This window comes from Filicampus tigris, chromosome 22 (assembly GCF_054856515.1).
Source record: "Filicampus tigris isolate MCC_2025a chromosome 22, RoL_Ftig_1.0, whole genome shotgun sequence".
Classification (NCBI taxonomy): domain Eukaryota; kingdom Metazoa; phylum Chordata; class Actinopteri; order Syngnathiformes; family Syngnathidae; genus Filicampus; species Filicampus tigris.
Genome location: NC_141238.1, coordinates 1,975,444 through 1,994,848, shown reverse-complemented (window position 1 = coordinate 1,994,848; position 19,405 = coordinate 1,975,444). Strand labels below are relative to the sequence as shown.

Genomic DNA, 19,405 nt, shown 5'->3' with positions numbered 1-19,405 from the left:
AATTGAAGCTAAAATGTATGAGAAATTGTGAAATTATTAACACTTTATCAAATTATGTCATTACTGTATGTATTATTTTATCAAGTACTGTTATTGAATGCTATTTTTCTCTTTAAAATACAAAAATTTAACTCCTCAAGGCACCACTGCATATTTGAGGGGATATTATTTCATGGGTTTTCTTTGTCTTACTCTATACCTTCAAACTTTGTGCAAAGTTAAAAATATATATATGATTTGGGGGAGGATTTTAACCCTTTGTGCTGAAGTCTAATCCAATACAAAAGCGGTAAACCCCCATAAATATAATGAATATTTAATATGTATGTTTCAGGTAAGTGTCCCGTGGGTTAATTGCTGTCCTTTTCTCACTGTTTCCATGTCACCACATGAGTTGATTAGCATTTCCCTTTACTTTATTTGAGTGTCTTAATTGCGGGTAATTAAGTGAAGTGATGGCATTAGACAACGTGGCGGGACAAAGCATCAAAACCGGTCGGCAAAAGGTGCGTGGCATACATGAATACGTCATTAACACTGACACATCCCCGCAGCTCTTATCTTTTGTTATTCAGATGCGCGTGCATCAAAACACTCCACACAAGAGCGCTAGCAGCTGCTAGCCGCGGCTAGTACCCGCGTCCTGTTCTTTTATTCACGGCGGAAGATGCTCGGTCCTTTTGCACCCCGCCGAGGAGAATGTGTGCATTTGGCAGACTTCTATTGGCCGCAGATGTTTTGATATCAAAGCACAATAGGAGGCAATTTGACCTTCCGCCACCTGCAGCCCAAAGTGGGAATACGCGGATTAAAAAGACAAATCTATGCAAAGCCGGCAGCCTTTGTGTACAAAATGGGGAAGCAAGCAAATAGGCTCAACTCGCAAGTCTCAAGCAAGCAGACACTGACGAGTGTTTGGGTCAGCCAGAATCATTCATTTGTCAACTGTAAAGCCACCAGAATGGAAAATTGGTAGGTGGCTGTTTTGTGTGTCAGTGGAAAAACATTCTGCAGACATGAAAACAAGTCTTTTCATTGAAGTAGGCGCTATCCTGAACAAAAAGGCCCAAACCTTTTATGATGACGTCTAAACTTAAATCGATGCACCCTGAACACGGCCATCTTGGATTTAAATTGTTTAGACTTTAGTTCATTTTCACTTTGAAAAGGTGAAATGCTTATGACAGTGGTGAGTTGTCAAAACAACCCCAAATAAAAGCAAATACTACTTTACTATTATCTGCATATGCTAATGTTGTGATACTAACGTTAAAGACTAGTTCTTACCCATCGCTAGCTAGCTAGCTAGCTTGTGGTTGACTTTTACTCTTTGTTCTGTATGCTGAGTTGTAATTCACACCTGCTATGTATTTTCCCCAAAATGTGGCTAATGTGGCTCAATTTTTATGGCCTGAGCCAACGCGACCAATGCGGCCCGTGGGAGTCAAATTGAAAAACTGCGACCTGCTCGCTTGCATTAAATCACCACCCGGGAATGAGAATCCCCGAGAAAGGCCTGGCGGCGACACAAACCGGGCGGGATCCCCTTTTATTTCTGGTTAATTATGCAGTAAACTTGACCAGGGAAATGATTCTGCGCAATCAATTAGAAAATCAGGGAGAGACGGTCAAGCTCTCTGTGTCGTATTTATTGCTCCGTGTTAATTTTATCGGTTGCGGTTATTACAACAGAGAGTTTAATCGCCCCGCGAGATGAGCACAAACAGTGTGATTTACGACACTAATCACTGGCTTCCCCTAAAAACAAGTTTCAAGTCTACAGAATTTCCCCATCAATACAAATTCTACCGCAAATGAAATGCCGGACACCACTGACAAATTAGGTGATGTAATATCTTAAATCTTTACTTCTTAGTAGTTATCATGTAAGGCTCCTATAAAGTTCATGCCAGACTTCACTGTCAAAAATGAGGGATTTCATGTAAGATATCTGTATCCCTTAGCTAAAGCGAGGTGTTGCTATGCTAAGACAGAATCAAACAAAATGCCATACTTCATCAGACAAATCAGCGATTTAAGACAGTACGTGCGTCTTTCTTTGCAAGTTTTCACGAAGATTTGCAAGAATCATACACAGCAGGAAGTGTTGACCTCCCTCAAACAGATGGAGAAAGGACGCAAGATGGGAAAACATGCCCCCCCCACCTCCCTCATGGGGAATCTGCCCACCTGGCATATGGCAAGGTGCCCCCATGCCAAGGTGCTAGCTGGTTGAAAATACAAAGATGAAAGTTGAGCGAAAACAGTTCTGCAGGTAAGGAAATGAGCCTCCATGTCAGCAGGTGGCAGTCTTCGCACGTAAGATTGGATCCGGCCAGTCGGAATCTTGAGGTACATGTACCGTCTTTAATTGTTCGGCAATGTTTGCTGTAGTGTTAGCAAAGCAACCACAAAGAAACACGCATGTATCATCTTAAATTTCTTATATTCCCAATGAAGTCTGGCACATGTTTATTCTCGTGTCAGCACTGACGTAGCCGCCAGGTAAAATATTTACTTTGAGGTACTTTCAGTGTTGTTACTTTGTTACCACAGCAACTAGACCGCATCAAGCTGTAAACTAGCATTTATCGGTTCCCTGCTTCATTTCGCTAATACCAACAAACAATAAATCTGTACCCAAATGCAGTTGTGTGGGTAATAAAAGTCGTGTTACTTGCATATTGCCTGCGAGACTTTATACCGTGCGCGAGCGGATTGCAACGTAAGCACGCATTAGCTCCCGTGAGCGTTTACAACCTTTTTATGCGTTGATATAAGCGGTGCCACACCAAGCTCATTAAGGGCGAGCGTTGCCGCTTTTATGAGGACCGCCGTTGTGTGAAGTTAAGGTGAGAGCCAAACAGAAGACAGAAAGCGCGGTGAAAGCGTATCAGGAGACAACAGCCGTCGCCGCCAATTAACTCGCTCAGAGAGTTACGGCGTTCTCCCGGGTGCTCGCGCCCGGCCGGTCTCAACCTTTTGACCGCTCATTCATAAATTAGAGGCCATTAAGTGGCGCGCCAAAGTAAGACGCTCATTAGACATGCTTGAAATATTCATCATTTCTCTCACAATTATCACCAACTTTCTCCTGGCGGCACTTTTAAAAGACATTTTTTCGACGCTCGCTCGAGCGAAAGCTGCATCGATGAGCTATGCTTTACTTACTGTAAAGTGAATCCAAGATGACATCTGTATTTATTTGTAAGTTTTGAAAAAAGTTCAAAAACCTTTATAGGATATGTATCATAACCTATGGAGAGAAAAAAAGACTTTGATGTGTGAAATGCATATTAGATCCTTTTTTTTCCCCCAAGAAAAAGAAGCATGATGCAACTAATCACGTTTCAGTACATCAGCTCGGCGCGTTTCATCACTCATCTGGCATTCAAGGTTACGCGAAGTGACTGGAGCGCAGCTACACTTGATTGCTTTTGTCTTGTTGTTCTCCTCGCTTGGTCTCGCTGCGGCGACGATAATAAAAATGTGACGCTACCAAGAGGCCATGTAGAATGTTCACGGCTTTTTGCCTGATTAAAATTTCTCTCTTCATTTGCCAGCAGTCACTGAATGCACCAATTCCTGCATTAGTTATGTAAAAAACATAATAACAAACCACGGGAACATAACTGCAGAATCCCCCATTCTTTTATTAATGGAGGAGAGGGGTTTAAAGTGTTTACATTTTGATTTATGAATCCTCTCATGCAAGATTAACACGTTGTGTGAAATTGAACATGTCATAGCGCCGTTAGCTTAATTAATCAACACTCGCCTGTGTTTTCCTCTCCTGTGTAACAAGAAAAAAAGCAATAATAAGCAACATTAAGTCCTCTGCTTTGAGTTTACTTCATATTTACTCTTTTGTAATGAAACCCCAGTGTACTACTCCAGCAGTTGGACCTAGCTGATTCAGCAAGGTAACGGAAATGCTATCTAGTTGTTTGTTTTCTTTCTGTTTAACAAACACGCACAACCAGACCTTGTTTTCTATCTGGAGCTCAAATTGGTTTTCGTGTCATGCCTCTTAAACTTATATTGTGCTGATAACATCATTGTATTTCTTTATTTTCTGTTTCATAAAAAAAACAAACTCTGTGACGCCATTTTGTAGTTTAACACTAAACTAATCGACTGGCTAGCGCAACCTCAAGTTGGTGTTGATGTGATGCCTGACAACACTCAATGGTCCATTTGATGATGAAAGTTCTGTTTGTTTCAAAAAAGCAACTTGGTCAGCAGTGGATACATTTTTTACTATCTACTAAAATAATCTGGCCGTGTGCTATATTTTACATAATGTTTTTGTATCAATAAAGACAATGGGCTGAATCTAATTAAAGTGGACGCTGTCTTGTGGTAGTTGCTCAAATAATCTGATACTTCGAGATAACGTTGGTGTTGATTTTATAGCTTCCGATACATTTCCATGAAGTATAGTTTGGTAGTGGGTTGACATGAAATGCCAAATCTCGCATTTAAACATATGCCTTGTGTGTTAAGCTATTTTTTATTAGCAGCACTATCACAACACTAGCATTATGGAATATCAGTGTCTTATGGGTTGGTTGCGCACCATTAAGTCACACCGCGCGTCGGACTCAATACGACTCGACATGATTCAATTACTCGCGACAGGGCAAATATTTTCTTATTTTCATATCACACATTTTTTGCGGGTCAGCGCCTGTCATGCAGAAGGGAGGAGGAGGAGGAGGAGGAGGGGGAGCAGGAGGCTAGTTCCGTTATCACATGAATGCATTTGAACATGAACTGAGATGGCCTCAGCCTCGTGCTGCAGCCGCTCACTTGTGACGGCCGATATACAACATGGCAGGAGCACACGCGTGCATAGCAAACAGCATCAAGAAATGTATACATATTGAAGTAATATGTCATTATTTGTGTTAATACAGGTAGTGTGTAGCTAAGAGGCCAGTCTGTTGCGCTATTGCACGGCAGCAGATTCCTTCTGAATTCCATTAAACAAACAAACAAGCGTCAAGGGACAGCCCATAATACAAACACATCGAACACATCGAGCACATTACAGTGTGCTCACAACATGTAGACATGTTAGCAGTGTGGTAGCACGCGGGTCGATATTCCAGCCATTCGTTCGGGATGGCTTTTCTTGATCACTTGCTCTGCGAAATATGAGGGCACGGGATTGGGAAGCGTCCTCCATCGATCCTGCCTCGGGCTGTTCCGTATAATCCTTCTGGTGGGAAAGACGCCGTCGATACAGCAGTGGCGGCGACGTCAAGAGTTCACTTGCGATGACTCCAGGAGCAATCTGCCGTGACAGATGTGTCATTTCAGGCGGGAATGCTGTGACCTTGTTCCCATCGTAAATGCTTTATTTGTACCTTTTAATCAAAAGTGCCTTCATTTGCATTCTTTAGGTGCCGTAATATGCCACAAATGTCCCCTAAACTCGTCAGATAGGGCATGGCTTGAATGGGAATACAACTATGCTCGAGTGACCGGAAGGTGGGATATACAACAGAAACCCAAGTCACAACCAAGAAGGGTCAAACAGTATACTCTATACTCTAGTATCAACTCTTTAACGTTAGCGCAAAATTGTCAATAACAAGACTTGACTGAGCATGGTATTTAACATACGGTTTTGCACCTAAGAGATACAAACACGGGAAGTAGTCTGAAGTTATTTGAATGGGTTGCGTTAACTTGAATTTTGTCCATTCATGTTTCTGTCCTTTATCGCCATGATTTATTGCTGTCTGTGGAATGTTGAAAATCCTTGCGAGTCTGCTTTTAAACCCGGTAAATATTCATACATGCTAATTTGGCTTATTAAATCAAAAGACGTAAATCCCGAGCGACTCAAAACTTAAACGGTTATTCATAAGGAATCTCTGAGTGACCAGGAATTCTGTAAAAAAACAAAAAAATCTGATCTGAGTTGATTTTTTTTTTTTTTTTCACGGCTCTTACTTCCCTGGACGGCAGTTGGAGGTCAAAGGCATTTAGCGCTCATTTGCCGCTGGCAGTTAATTGATGAGCCACTCCAGCCAAGTTACCAGCTAATGCAGGCGGAGAGGAAGGACTCACGTGGCAACGACTCTCTGACAGTAAAAATATGCACGGCATAGACGGCGAGCGGGATGGAAATAAGAGACGCTGGCGTACCTCAATTGTTTTGTGCAAAGCCAAGACAAAAGAAAACGTGGCGAAGCGAGCGTAGGCGGCGCCGAGGGGGGTAATGATGGTCGGGCAAGGAAAAGCAGTAATGGAATTGTCAGGGTCCCACATCATTGATTTAACGCGTGCGCCTCCATTGGCTCTGCTCACACAATACGGGTCGTGAATACAAGCAGACAGTCAGTACCTGCTGTGATATCGAAGACAAAGGCTAGCAGAAAACCTACAAAGTACTTGCCTTTAGCCGCTAGCATTGGAATTTGGCTGGAAATTCAACAAAATTTACATAATTAATTAGACAAAAAGAGGGGGTGCGGGAGTAAAAAAAATGATTGGCTATTTGGTATAATGACAATTTTTACAATTTATTTTCTCAAATAATTTTGTACAAAATTAAAGTAGGGTGCATCCTTGAGGGCGTGCGTGAGATAATCATAATGTATCATTTTTCCCTTGATCCGGCATGTTTATTAGGAATTTCTTAATTTATTTTTTTCTTCAAGTTTAATTTTTTTCCATGAAATTTAAGATTGCCTATGACCTAGAGAAGGGGCGTACGCAAGGTTAATCTGAACATGAAAGTTTTCCCCTCGTCGACAGGTTTAATTTTTTTCACAAAATTAAAAGTGGTGCAAGCCATCTCATAAGAATAAAAATGTAACAACCATGTGGGGTTGTAATTAGAACTTTCTTGTGGGTTTTTTTTTTTTTTTTTTTTTTTTTTCCATCCTGTGTAATTTAGTTTTCAAGGGGTGTGCAAACGACCTCCAGGGTCTGCGGGAGATTAAAAATGTCATGAGCTGTCCAATGAGCTGGAATAATATAACATTTTTCGGTCGATCTGATGCGTTATCTTTGCCAAATAGCCTCATTGATGGTAAACTGACAACATTATTGGCTGGAAGCGCTTTGTTAATATCCTGTGCTCCTGAAAAAGTTAACTTTGGAAGCTCAACTTTAGTCGTGGCCAACTCGTCCTCGTTGACACGCTCAAGTCGTGAAGTAAGCAGAGAAGCATCGTCACGTCTTGGCGGAGGTGCGCACGGCGACGCTTTATCAGAACGTACTCGAGGGAACACGAGAACACGGCGTCTCAGGAGGAGGGGGAGGTGGAGCCTCTTTGCTGACGGATGCCAACGCCGGCTCGGCAGATAAGACGCGTACAACGATGACAAACGGAGAAAGGATGGCGGGGGGGGGGGCATGTAAGTGGGAGGGGATGGGTGATTGACACCATTTTGGAGGGGAAACAAAGATAAGGCTAGTGTGTGTGTACAGCTAACACGTTTTATCAGTCATAAGAACACAATGCGTGAACAGCAGCTTTCTTTGCATGACAACACGCTGCTGCACCGACCACTTATCTGAAAATATATTTTTTTAAAATCTAAAACTATTTTACGTGCATTGAACATTTCTTACGTACTTGGTTAATTCCAGAGCTGGGCACTTGGCCCTTTTTTGCCGGTCCGGCCGCGACCCTCCACCGTTGACACTGGGTACCCTTCCGGCCACGACCCCCCGCCCTTATTCATAAAAATTATCACATATAACTCCACCTTGATGTGGCAGAGTCGTACTTGAGTACGACTTATATTTATATTGACTTATATTAGCGCAGCTTAATATACTCCCGGACACAAATTGTTTTGAAACAGTTAAGTTCCAAATCGGGGGGCGTCGCTTCAAAAAGACAGCAACAACAATGGATATCGTACCTGCGACAACCATAAAGGGACAGAGATGACTAGACTATGCATTTGATTTTATTGCCAAACTAGTTTGCTTTTGCGGCAGCAACGAGCTGCGTGCTGCATCCTCTGTCTCCTCTCCGTGTGGGGAAACTGTATGTCATCGCAACATGTGACATAATGGACCGATCAGAGCAGCAACAAATCCTGATGGGTGCGTGGCATGTGTTGCAGACCTGTCGCCAACAGCACAATGCGTCGGTCACGTGAATCAATGCGGCAGTTGTTGCTCGCGCCGACGCGGGAGTAGAAAGAAGCGTCACGTCAAAATATTAAAGCTTACGTCCAAACACTACAATAATTAATTTCCTTGACACTTTTCATCAAATTTGTACCGACGCAACCTCATTGAATAGTGCCGATGTGCATCATTTAGTCACAAAACAAGTGCTGATGAGAACATTGGTGCGAGTGGCATGCAAAGTCAGTGACCTCCATTGATCTTGGCCCCTCTTCAAATGAATGCCTGCCACGGCTCGAAATGAATGGCGCCATTTTATCCGAGTGTGGGCGGCCATATTGCAGACGCGCGCCAAGACGCGTTTTGAGAGAAGTGCGGCAGATGAAAGAGGTGATAGCGAGAAGGTGCTCAAAAGCGCGTTATGAAAGCGCTCCCCACAGCAGGCCAAGCGTTCTCGTCCTTTTGCTCCGCCTCAGTGGACGCTTTTGCTGAGGAAAGACCGGCGGACTGGCGGCGTTACAAGCCCGTGCCGGGATAAAACGGCATATTCCATCAAAGACATATTCTGTATTACCATTGCAAAAGCAGGAGCAGATGGGCCGGAAAATGAGCCAAGTGGGCACATTAGCAAATATTGAAAGGAGAAAAATGTCGATGCTTACAATGAGTGTAATGGTTATACTTACTGGGGAAATTGATAGTAATACATCGGCAAAAAACGCCAGTCAGGTTAGCAGATTAGCATCTGTGAAGCTAATGAGGCTATTTGGCAGTTTTGATGCAATCGAGCGCCCCCTGCAGGGAACTAATGCACCTCTTTGTGTGTTCTATTAAAATAAATACACATTGAAAAAAGACAGTAACAATGTTCAAGTATCCTAGTTTGCATTTCGCGCAAGAAAAGTAGCAATCTGTAATGTAATAACATATTTATGTAGAATGTGCGTCGTGATTGATTAATTGAGTCCTTCAGCCACCAGAGCACGGAATAATACAGTCATAAAGAAGACTTTCACAACTACTGTAAGTGACTCAGTAAACAGCAGTAATCTTTGGTGACTTTCACAGAGGATAAAAAATACATACCTGTGAGTATTATGTCTATGTGTTGATGCTCCGTTTGTGTTGAAATATTCCTTGCTGAATGGGTGATACCTCGGCTGTCGATGCCATTCGTTAGCCCCTTGATGGTGTTTTCCATTGTGTTTTAGCATAAAGCTAGCAGCAGGCAAAACTATGGTGCGCGTTCAATTGTCTTTCTTCTATGTCTAGTCTTGACTGATTGCTTGAAAATGTTTGATAAAGATTAGCAAATCTTAGTCCGCTTGATTTTGCATGCCCCGTTTGTGAAAGAATAATGTGACGTCAGCATTGCTAATGCTAATCTGTTTTCAGTTTCTTTGCCCGGACACACTCAACCTTTATTTTTTTAAATGTGAATTTTTACACTAGGAAGGGTGAAAAACAATATAAATGTTTGAATATACCAGATCTTTAATCTCATGCACGCCTTAGGCCACTCGCTCATCCTTTTACACGCCTGTAAGAGCAAAAAATGTGTTTCTTTTGGCTCTCATGGTCCTACGGTGATACTTCGTCCTCGCTCGGGGGTAAAAAGGACCCCTCGGGTTGTTCAATTCCACCTGGCAGGGTAGGAAGCAGCCTTTTAATATTTATATCCGTACACACGCCGGTGACACTTTTATCTGCGTTCCCGCCGGCCCTTGCCGCAGTCGAAGCGTCGCCTCATCTCCGGGAGAAGAAAAATTCGGAACTTTTCCCACTCATCTGGTAGCGCGTCGGTAAACAAACAATGCGTCCCGGCGAGAGCGCGCCAAGAACGCGAGACGCAGGTGAAAAGATTGTTGTTTGTCCTCTCCTTTGTGCCACCAAGCTATTGTCGCTCGCTGCTAATTAGTCAATAGAAGCTGTGACACGCTACAGGGGGTGCACGAAGAGGCGGGCGTAAAAATTCTGCTCTGTGACGTATGGGACCATAGCTTTAGTAGGGCCCGACCGATATGGATTTTTTTTAGGCTAAGTCTGATATTTGGTAAAATTCTGGTAACCGATTAACTGAACGATTAATTAAAAAAAAAGAAAAAAGTTTTGGACCCACAATGCTTACAACAAAAAAGATTTTTTTGGACGATAGGCATCTGCATGAACACCTATTCCCGAAATAAGACAAAAATATTCACACTCACAGAATATAGTGCACAACATCTCATGATCACAAACACACATTGTTGAGCCTTTCTCGAAAGGCAGCCTTGTACTATGAGCCACATGCTGCTTCACCATGTATCCTTAAAATGCCAAACGTCAAAGACAGCAAGGAGTAATAGAATTGGAAAGAAGTGGTGGTGGAAGCTTGGGGGCGGGAAACCAATTGTGCAGTGTCACACTGCATTATGGAAGCAATAGATCCAAGTGGACGCCCCCCACGGGCATACCCCACATTCCCCAAGCCAGTGCGGGTGCCTGTTGGGCGTGCACGCCGGAGCATTCCATCTTAGAAAGGCGCATTTGGCGCATTTTATACCGCCGCTTGTCAGTCTGCCGTCACAAAGCATTTCCGGTATGTAAGAAAGTTGCTCGTCCAGCAACACAATAAGATGCCCCCCAAAATGGAATGACAGTTATTGCACTCCAATTTGCTTTGCCCTCAAAGCCAGTTTCTGGCAGAAACTGGATAGTAGCCTTGTCCATTGTGTGTAGACCCACAAAAAAAGTCTTCACAAGCCATGCCCGAAAAGGCACAGGAAGTCTGCTATTTTGGTTTGAAACTGATATTTTAGATTCATTTTTTGCCGTTTTTCGTGCTCTTTAAATGTTGGTTTGTTGGGGGGGGGGGGGATTGCAGCCCCCAAAACTCAGTTTCGCATGGCAACACAAAATTTGGTAGGCTTGTCTATCACGAGTAGCCCAACCAAAATACACTGGAAGTCTGCCCTTCTGATTGGAAGCTGCCATTTAAGGCTCAATTTGCTGCTGTCCTTCAAAGACAACAACCTTGTTTTTTGTGTGATTGCTAGCAAATTTCAAACACTAGACAGGTAGGTGAGGAAAGATTGTGTGAATTTTGTGTTTTCATCGTTGCGCGTGGGCGAAACATGACGGCAAACTTTGATGATTAGCCATAAAGCACCAAACTGGCGGATGTCAGGATGTACGCGTCAGTGCCTTGTCAATCAAAACTTTGACTCATGTTTTCAAGCTTGTTGTTTTTGTGTGTGCGGCCGGCACACAAATGCAACCTGGAAAATAAGATTGCCGTCTTCTTACTGCTTTTGAGCATATTAAAAGTAGCTCGCGTCGGATGTACACTGTTTATCCTTCTAATCTCATCGCTCTTTTGATGGATTCTCGCACTTTTTCCTATTAAAAAATAACAACAACAAGGTTCGAGCCGTATAGGAGAGCTGATGTTCAAAGACAAACTGCCCAATTTTCTTCGGAGATGGGAAGTTTTGCTCACCTAAGACAGAGCGAGAACTCATTAAATGATTATGTGCGCAGTGTTTGGCAACTGAATAATTCATGCTCGCTTGATTGCCACGTTTGAAGGTTTTATTGCCGGGCGGTGCGCGGAAGAATCGGGTAGGGGTTGTGTGCGACCGGGTGCGCGCATCTCACTTGTCCATCAGTAGACTTTATATAAGTGTTCATTATTAGGAATTTTATTAATATTATTCTGTCTGTTTGTCAGTTAGCGTTGGCTCGGTCTCGCGGTTGTGGTTGGGTCTCGCACACTTGCCACTCATCACCCGCTCTGTGTCTGTGGACCGTGACGGACGGGCGGGTGGCGGTTGCCTAGCAACACCGTTCGGAAGCGATTCAGTTTCATCCGTCCCAGCGACAAAAGGAGAATTAAAGCTTTTGAAATATTGAGATTCAAATGTTTTTTAGCCTTTTTGGGGGGTGTCTTGGCAGAGGAGACACTGATCTGATACCACAAGCCTTTCAGACAAACAAGCAAGCGTGTTTCTACCTTACGTTACTGATGTAACTGTACACTGGACAGACAAAAGTATTGGGTCGACTGGGAGGAAAATTCTCAATGAATGAATGTTCTGAAGTTCTGTTTTGAGGGCCTCTGTCATATCGAGCAGACGAAACTCAGAAAAAATTCTCAAGGACGAGTCCATCTTTAAAAAGGACCACATGGGAATGGCCGAAAATATTAGCATCACACATAAATTTGTGGCATGGCGTCTTGAGACTTTTTTTGTAGGTCTACTCAAGATAGGCACCTCAACAAAATTTCATGTTGCTAAGTGAAACAGGCTTCCCCAAATCTTGATATGTCCTATTTTTAGGTTGTCTCATGTTGAGTTTGGGGTGGGGTGACTTTTCCATTAACAAGGCTCAAATATGGTGCATTGATCTCCATGCGTCCTTGTGGGCTCACTTTTTATCAAAGGTGAGTCATGCAGGAGTGCTGGCACCTGCACACTAAAGATTCCCGAAGTTACGGGGAAATTCCCTTAAACCTTTTAAACGCTGCTTATATTTTCCTCCTCCTCCTCCCTGGGCTATCTGCAAAGCTCCCCTGCTGCTTAGTCGACCTTAAACTGTGTGCCATGTTTGAAGCAAAGAGAGGCTCACCTTTTGTGGGCTCCCTGCCGAGTCAGCAAGTGGCACCTAAAACGGGGATCCGACAACAAAACTACAATAGCGCAACATAACAGCCCTGCGGAAGGTTCCGGAAAAATGAATTTAAAAAAGACAACTACCAACTACCTGCTTTAAAACCATTGAACAGAAATTGGGTCTGGATTGCTTCCACATTTCAATGGCAGTCTGTGTGGGGGGAAAAAATCACAGCAAATTCTGTGATATAGCAAAAAAAAATAATCTGTGATGTAAACTTAGGTATTTACAATTTAAAAATATGCGATACAATGACGTGAACTACAACATGATGCGGGGCACCTATACATAGTCACTTTTACCTTTTACCAGATATCCCTTAGAAAGTTACAATGCATTTTCCAGAGTTTACTCCCGTCGTCAGCGCGGAAAGTTGCAAAGCGACCGAGCGGGAAGATTAATTAGCTTCACCACAGCTAGCTGTGTTTTCTTGCCACGGATGCAAAGCAGTTCTTGACGGGCCTGATTGAACCGCCGCGGCTTTAATGATGCTTCACTCGTTAATGCGTAGCAATGAGCGTGCGGCCGACGTTGTTTACGCCGTTGACACTCTGACAGCTTTTTCCCAATGTTAGCGGGACCATTGGGACCTATTAGCGGTCACAAGGCACACCACAGTCCAACTTTTTGGTTGAATTGTGAGAAATGGTAGCAGGTCTAATTATTATTTGCCAGAGCTCCAATGTGACTTATTTCCACTCTCATCTTTAATGCTGCAAAGTGAACATCCTTTTCCTGTTTGGACTAATAAAGAGGAAAAGGAGACACTTTGACTTTTATCAGCGACAACTTTTATCCTTCTGTCGTTTTTTCTCTCTCGTAAAGGCTGTAGCATCCATTAAATCAGGCTTTCTGCAAACATTTACCAAATAGCCCTCACGGGGACCTTTTGGGACTTGCAACAAAAAAGAGAAGAATGGTGAGGGTAAGGGTGTTTTTATTGCAGCACTAACTGTTCCTGGCAGGAAGTGGACGTTCTGTAGCCAGAACTTGGGGGCGGGGGCGGAGCTACACTTGTCATTTAGAAAAATAGAATTGACCCATTGTGCAGACACAAATAGAGGTACGGCTGTCTCGTAGAGCAATTTGGGAGCAATCTGACAAAATTTCTTGAATGAATCTGTCTCTCGAGGATTCTTTGAATCAATGACCCTAAAATGGCTACTTCAAAACAAAATGGCAGCGAGCCTGTGTCTTTTCAAGCTTTGCTTCTTTAGGCTTTTTTTGTGGGTCTGCTCATGATAAACATGTGCACGAAATTTCATGTTGCTTTGTGTAAGTGGCTACTAGTCCTGAATTTCTTTTGAAAAAAAAATGGAAGTGGCAGGGGACCCTATAATTGATTTTCAAAATACAAGGGAAAAAACTTGAATCTGATGGTTCATAAATGTCTCAGCATCTCATTTTGGTTTTAATGATTTTTTACAGTTGTACATTGTTTCCTACAAAAATCCCATCTGCTCTTTTGTTTGTTTTTTTTTGGCCAACCAACAATGTAAAAAAACTAATATTGAGCGAATTAAGCAAAGTAGTGTCATGTCGGCACTTTAGTGTTTATGCATGCTGGGTTTAAAAAACACACTCCCCCAGCCTAGACCCCCCACCGCCCCGACACACACACCCACATGAGTTCAGGAGAATATTCCAACTTGTGCTCTGTTGCCCTTGACTTGTCTCTTATCCTTTCCCCCGACTCTCTGTCAGCACTTTCACATTCTCCAAACTCCCCTCACCACCCTCAGCCTCACCCGTCTCTCATTGCTCCCCACTTTGCAATATCCACATCCCCGGCCAAATGAGCCTTTCGCCCCGCGGCCCCGTCTCCGCTTGGCAGAGTGGGAAACTCGGCGAGCTCATTTCCAGTGAGCGGCGGCGGTGCCGGTTGAAAGGCGTCAATGCTTCCTGCTTGACTATTCATGTGACAATACGGAATAGAGCTTTGTCAGGGCTCGGCTGCAGGTCACAGATTTCCTTTTAAAGGCCAAAACAAGAAAGTTATTGAATTGTGATGACCTTAGACTCACAGTTCAAGCTAACAGTGTAGGTAAAAATAGATGTGCTGTTGTGGTGCTAGACAGCTCAAGCTACCACGAAGCCATTTTAGATTTGGTCAAATTTCTACAAAATTGAAATCACATACTAGACTGATATATGACAACATTGTGAGGATTTTAAGTTTTTGTCATTGCGCACGTTGGCAAAGTTGGATGACTCTCCACAAAACGGGAACCATAAATAACTCCACAAGGTCAGATCTCAACCAAACAAATATGCTTGTGTTCTATGCAATCATCACACCACATAAACCTGGCAGACATGCTCCCTCCCTGCATAGTCAATATTTTTGGATTTGCTCATAATTGGATGAAGTGGCGTGAATGATCGGTAGTCTCGGAAAAGGCTAAAAACAGAATGGCTCCCCAAAGGAGGAGGTAACAGCTGGATGCTAGGTGAGAATTACAACTGCAGAGCCTCGTCGTAGGTTTGCAGATGTGCAGGAAATAGAGACACACGGCGGAGAGGAAGGGAGGGGGAATATCCAGTAGATCAGCGTTGTTCCATGGATTTAATCTCGCAATTCCAGCTCTTTTGCCCGCTTGGCCTCCACTCACAGGATAGTCTCCATCCCCGCGTCGGAGCATTTTCTTGGAATTCACCGTTAACGAACGTGCTGCTTTTGTCCGCGGCACGTTGCTACGACATGATAGTTTGGTGTGTGATTTCCCAAGGTTGCTGTAAAGCATCGGCCAAATTGCAGCAGCCTCTTTGCCAATGAATTTAAAAAACCTCCAGGATGGCAATCATCTTAACCTCACCCACGGGGTTTTGAAAGCCGTCATTCTCCCCTCTCATTTGGCACAAGAAGTCCATCACGGATGGCGTTAACCTGCACTTAGGCTAATGTAACCTTGACTGAGTCCAGACGGTCTTTAGCATCCGTGTCCCAGGCGACGACAGTGACGATGACGAAAGATAAAGTGATACATTGCTCCCTCTTGGCAGGGAATACCCATCCTTGGAAGTTTTTTCCCCCAACGCTAACGACTGTCCTGAGTTAGTTATGAAAGCGTTCTGAGAGTGAGGTTCAGGGGGAGAGCCCAGAGAATGCCATGGTGATTTATCGTCCTCAAATCTCAACCCCCCGCACCCTGCAACATCCATCAACCCGCCTCCAGACTGCCCATTTGTCTTTGCGGCACTTGTCTTCAGCAGGAGAAACATCAGGAATCATTAGTCCAAGGGCTCCATTAACCAGAATCCGCTGAGTCCTCTGGCAACGGGATGACTGACTCAAGTTGGCGTTCTGAAATGATTCAGCTTTATTGGTTGACTTGACTCGAGTGAGGTGACTCACTTAAGACTTTGTGGACCTTGAAAAGTCTTAGCTGGCTCAAGTTAGTGAAGCAGATTACAACCTCGGCTAATTCGGTTGTGGCATTTGGCTGGTGTCGCGGTCTACGTCTATTCGGTCATATCGAGTCTCCCACTCGAGTTAGAGGACTCACCGTAAACAGTGCAGATTCTGACAAACCTTTTGTGTGGTTTGACTGACTGGAGTTAGCAGAGTAAAATCATTCGGTTGCATTGGTTTGAGTTGAGATGACTCACCAAAAACACCGCCGACTCTGATGTTTTGGTGGACCGACTCGAGTTAGCGGACTATGTCGCAGAGTCATCTGATTTGGTTGTGTATGTTAACTTTGGCAGACTGCTTCATCAGTTTATTGACTCAAGTTAAGGACTACCGGAAATACAGCCAATTCTGACCATGCATCCGGTTGCATTGTTTGATTGAGCTGACTTTCAGAGACATCACAGACTCTGATGATTTGGTTGCACAGTATCTGTTAACTGACTCAAGTTAGTAGACTGACCAGTACGACCCTGGGATTTCCAAAACTCAATTTGTCTGAATTGCGACTCAGATTGACTTTTTCAAAACAGTTTTTCCAACCTCTCTGCCGTTTACGGTCACTTATAACCAACTTTGAAAGGGTTATTAGTATGCAGCACTCGAATCCATGTTTGGAAGCCTCCTCTGCGCTCCTTCCTCGCGCCATATGCTCAATGCAGCCCCGCGTTGTCCTGCAGGAGCCACCTCGGCTTCTGCGACGCGTGCGGAGGAAGCGCGTAGTCGCCCCGGGGTCTCGGCTGACACCAAAACCCAAATAAGGCAGAAATTCTGTCACAACAGCTTCCAGCAGCGGAGGATTTGCGGGCCTGCACTGTCTTGAAAGGCGGTGTCTGCGGAGAGATGTGCTCTAAAAGCACTCTGCGCTATGTTTAGGCCACGGGCACCAGGCAGGAACATCTCATTGTTGTGCCCACGCTCCATAACGAGCAATGCGCACCTCAAGATTCAGAGGTGTGAAAAGAGTATCTGAGGATTGATATTATTACTTGAGGGAGCGTAAATGGCGCTCCGCTGTCGCCTTTGTGTGTAATGGCACGTTCAGCAGGAGATGTGAACGCACATAACGGACAATGCGGTTCTCGAGGGGGATCGCTTTGGTTATGACATGTTACTCACTACTAAGTGATCAGAACATTTCTGAAAGCACAATAGTTGTAACTTATGTTTTGGTTGAAGTAAAAATAAACAGAAAAAAATCCGACTGAAAACCAAGTTTCGGAAAGTTATCCAAAAAGTCACTTTCAAGCGATGCCAAATGCCAGAAAGCATAAAAACAATGTCATTTTTCACCCCGTTCCTCCAAAAAAAACAGTTTTTGTCATAAATGTCCGCCCACCCCGTGAACAACAACAAACAAGCTCGCCGCCTGCTTGTCAGCCGGCTGACAGTCGATATTCTCGGCCATTAACGCGTCGCCGCTGACACGCCGCTGTCCCGCGCCGCCTAACGAGCGCCACAAATGGCCGCCGGTGACAGGGAGAAACCGTGGCCAATTTTGTGCAAAAACACACAACCCCTCTAGCGAGCGGCTGTTCTGGCAGGTGTCAGTTGTCGGAGGTATGTGTTGGACGCCCCCAGATAAGCCGGAATAGTGTGGTTGCGCAACGGTCCCCGGTTGGGAATATAATGTCATGTTGGACAATTAAGATGATTTGCGGCATATGATTTACAATGTGTTTGGAATCACTCCCTAGCCACTATATAGAACACGATATATTCCATTTGCCATGTTGTAGAGCTGTTCTATTGTGTAAGGATGAAAGGTTATCCCTTATACTGTACAATGCGCTCAAAAGTGATTAACCACTATTTTTACCACTAATTACCGCCCACTCCTCGCTCGCTTCCCAGGAGACGGGAGGCACTATATGTGAGGCACAAAGAAAGAAAGCACTTTGTTTTCCCCCAATATCACTCCTAGCTTTCTCCTTCTCCTCGGCTCAATTAGAGAGGACATGCACACATACAAACGCACACGCAGCATAGTGGCCCAGCTCAGGGCTAACACCTCTGGTGGTCCGCACGCACGCATGCACACGCACGCGTGCGCTCGCTTGACGCTTGAAATAGCAACAAGTCGCTCTTCTCCTAATATGGCCAAGTATGTCGTCCTCTTTTCTGGGTGGAACAATGGCGGGATGATAAGCGCTGCTATCAGTCAAATGAGCACGTCGGTGGCTTGTGGGTCAGCTTGCGCTGCTTTTAAAAAGACGACTTTTTGCTTTTAACACCCGGCTGGTGTCAGCCGGACATGGCGCCATGAGAATGAGGGCAAGGATTCTTTGATTGTCACTGCTACAATGTTAAAAATGTGGAGAATTTGCAATTTCAATAGGTAATATGATTTTTAATAAAAATACGCCATTTTAAAGTCGCAGTGTGGAATATTTTATTTTAAATACTTACATTTAATTCATATTTCTATTTACTTTTTGTTTGGATGTGTTACTTTGTAATAGATTCGGTAATAATATTTTACATAACACTACGCGATACGAATTAATGGAATATTATTAAATAGCTTTTAAATATTTCTATTCATTTTAGATATACTTTTAAATGTTTTATAAGACAGTGCTACTTTCAACCAGGCAACTATGTTTTTTGGTAGGTTGTTTTGTTTACGTATTAATTTGTATTTTTATTGTAGTTGTAATTTGAAATACATGGTTTTTATTTGAAATATTTTTTTTATCATTTACTAATATTTTAAGTATTTTGTTTAAAATATATAACTATTTAATGTTATTTAGAGTACATAACGATATTTAAAAAGACAATTATCAATTACCAGCATTTTTATAATCATTATTCACAATATTATGTAATGTTAGGTTATTACTGGTGATCATTTTTCCATCGGCAATTCATTTCTTATTCTTGCTTACCAGCCATGTCATCCATTTTGGCAACACGGCACTTGTCTGAACAACATGCTGTATTGTTATTCATCAGCACTTTTTCTAGTAGTTTTTGGGAAACAAATGTTAACGGCCCAAGATGATGGCGGTGGCAGAATGTGTCTACTGCTTGTGTGTGCGTGTGTGTGTGTGTGTCTTGTGTTGTCGCGCCATAATGCTCCATAATGACTTTTGTGTTTGTTTTATTACATTTTAGTCACGTCGTAACATCCCGCTGTTGGCAAAAAGCAGCCATTCATCTTCCCGAGTAGTTGATTTGAATCCCCCTCCTCCCAAAACAAAAACCCAAACAGACCCTCCTCTCCGATTC

The 19,405-nt window shown here is 43.5% G+C and overlaps 1 protein-coding gene across 2 annotated transcripts in view; it reads left to right on the top strand.

The window, feature by feature from the left end:
- The window catches only part of mtpn (myotrophin), an 83,005-nt gene that overhangs the window by 42,390 nt on the left and 21,210 nt on the right, over positions 1–19,405 (top strand). The window lies entirely within an intron of this gene.